Genomic DNA, 3,127 nt, shown 5'->3' on the forward strand with positions numbered 1-3,127 from the left:
TTGTGATTTTTGTTACATCTTAATCCATTTTCTTGGGTTTACACCCCTTTCGAGGGAAGCATTCGTTTGTTCGTGTTTTTGTAGGTTTTTCATCTTTTTTCAAGCAAAGGCGTGTTTGAGACGATGCTCTCTTATCCTCTAGATGTTTTGAGAAAGGATGGATCAAAGCCCAAGAAGAAATGAGGGGAAGAGGTTAAAAGGAGTCCAACTCAAGCAACAATATTAAAAGTTGGGTAAAGTTGGGTTTGTTAGCTTCGAATCGACTGGTCACACGTCGAATTTGAGGTTCAACAATCGAGCAAAAAAAAAAGCTGAGAGATCAGAATGTTGAACGATTGATCGTTCCATGTGGAATGAGACCAATGGTTCCCCTCAATCCATGGCCAAACAGCAGCAAAAGCAAAAAGATGTTACTATGGGGCTTGGAACACGGGACCTGCTGGACGCGTGCAAGCAGCTCTACCAGCTGTGCTCCTTGATTCCGAAGTTACTTTTCCACGCGGTTTATTTATATTATATTTCCAGGCCCAAATTCATGATTTAAGACTCCAAGAAATACAATTTTCGAGACAGAAGGCAGCAAGCAACAAATAGAGCACGGCAGCATTTTATTTTCAGCTTCTTCTTTCTCTTTTCCCCCTTTTTATTCTTATAAACCCTAGTTTTATTATTTTTAATTTCCTTTATTCTAGAACTAATTTCATCGATCAAACTTTAATCTTGGTAGTTTATTTTTAGTATTTATGCTTTTATTAGTCCTTATTGAGAATTATTTCATGTTTTCAAGACATTTTAATGGAGGTTGAAGATTTAATATTTTTGGGTTTTTATATTTTTATTCTTCAATTATCTTCATCTTTTGTAGATATCTTCTAATATTTTTTCTTAGTTATTATTGATAGTTTGTTCTTGCTTTTATGCTTGTTTGTGGTTTTTACCATTGTTGCTCAATAACTTTATTATTTGGGTTCTTGTGTTTGTTGATTATTCAATATCTTATTATATTATTTATTATGATGGTTTTAAGTATTAGAATGAGTAGTGATGACTTGACGATGATGAAATTCTAGTTGATTTTGGGTTGATCAAAGGCATAGATGAGAGGTTATACTACCCATTGGCTAAAGATTGTCATGATTGTTTCCAATATACCAACGAGAGTTGGATTTTGAGTTATTTAATTTTTCATCAATTGATGAAATCGGGTGTAAGGGATCAATAAGGATTGAACCTTGCATCCACCTTCCCATTTAAGGGATTTATCCTTCACTTGCGAGAGTAGGAAGGATGAGCAAGTAGCGGACGATTTATAGCCCAAGCCCTTCATCTTCATTCACGAGAGTGAGGATGGTGAAGAGCTTGGAGGCAATCCCAAGCCCGATCAAGGATCGGATTGCTCCTCTTAGCGCGATTCGCTACCCTTTAATTACCCTTAAGAAGCTAGTGTATCACCATTGAATAGTCACCATGAATGAGTTAACCCAACCCCCTTTTTATCATTAATTGTTAACACTTATTTTTTTCATATCTTTTTTTTATTGGTTTCAACGACCCTTTTTATATCCGACTAATAGGCAAAGTAAATTACATACCCTTGCTCTTTGTGTTCAACCCGTATGTGTTACAACACCGTGCACCTACGGTAATTCACACATTGAGATAAATTTGTGTGAACATATACCTCTTACCAAAAGCAATCCTGCATATAATAAACCTTCTACAAGTAGTTAACAAGTGAGATAAATTAACACTTTGTGATGAAGAAGATAAAGATTGAATCTTGTGAATCATCCATGCAACTTCTTCTTGCCTTACACTAGCAAAAGACTCCACCCTTCTAGAACTAAAAAGATGAACAACACTTATTTTCTTAATTTCTCTAAAATAGTCACCATATGGTGTAAAAACTATGTCTAAACCATTGACTTAGCCTTTCACATCCTATTAATTTTGCTCTATTACAAAAGTTGATATCTTGTTTTTGTAACACTTCTTTTGCTAGCTTTGAGGATTGAATTATAATCACTTGTCTACACCCAAATTTCAAGCTTAAAACTGGTCCATAAATTTTGGCAAGATTTGCAAAATATATGTGAGGTTTTGAGGGCTCATATTGATGAAGATTTCTTATTAAAGGAAGCCCTTTTGAACCAGGAAGAAGATTTAATGATCCATTTTTTTTAGGGTTTATGAGAAAAAATAGATATAGAAGAGAAATTATTGCAAGAAATGGGATGATCAATAACATTATTTAGGTTGTTTTAGATACTCTTATAACTTAAGTTAGTCTAATTTCCTTAAATAGAGGTATATAACATTGAAATTGGTAAAATGGCACATCATAAAAGTACATCCACTATTTTTATCAATGCATAACATGAGGTTGAAAATGGTTGGTGTGATATTTGCTTAAATGATTATAATTTTGAAATAGAATTATTTAGTGGTGCGGGTTTTTCTAACAAATAAAGATTTATCTATATTGTGGGCCTTTGGCTACATTTCTATATTGTTGGGGTTATGGATTTTATTATATTAAGGGTAAAGCTTGTGTTGTAAAATGAGTATTTATGGTTAAATTTGGATTTTTTTTTTTTTGGTTTTTTTTGAACTGAAGGACTTTTTGGTTGTATATCTCTTTATGTTTATGAATTGTTGTCTCTCTTTTCTTCTCAAACCTTAATCATAATTCTTAGGAACGGATCGAATACATTGGATATGGTGATAATTAGATTAAGGCATTGATATTTTTATTGTTTAGATTGAATATGGTTCATTTTAATGTGATTTGACACATAAGTTTGATTAATTGACAAATTGTTGTTTTTAAATTATTTAAGCTCTCAAATAGAATCCGACCAAACTATTTTAGTTCGGTATGGTATATGAATTTTCACAATATTAACCATGATGGTTGATTTTTTTTAAATCGTAAGCGCACCGTAAACATATAGTTAACATATCGATTCAATAAAAATATATGTAAATTTTGTATCTAACATTATTATTATTATTATTGAAGAACTAAGATACTAAAATATGCTATTCAAATAGACTAAACAATAATTTTTGGTTTAAAACAATAATAAAAACAATCTAAGGGAATCACTTAATTTTAGTATGAAAT

At 32.0% G+C, this 3,127-nt stretch overlaps 1 pseudogene; it reads right to left on the minus strand.

Annotated features, from left to right (window-relative positions):
• Positions 1–2,326, minus strand: part of LOC130820297 (cytochrome P450 83B1-like) — a 9,780-nt pseudogene extending 7,454 nt beyond the window's left edge.
• Between the last annotated feature and the right edge of the window lie 801 nt (positions 2,327–3,127).

Source organism: Amaranthus tricolor, chromosome 8 (assembly GCF_026212465.1).
Source record: "Amaranthus tricolor cultivar Red isolate AtriRed21 chromosome 8, ASM2621246v1, whole genome shotgun sequence".
In the NCBI taxonomy this organism is placed as follows: domain Eukaryota; kingdom Viridiplantae; phylum Streptophyta; class Magnoliopsida; order Caryophyllales; family Amaranthaceae; genus Amaranthus; species Amaranthus tricolor.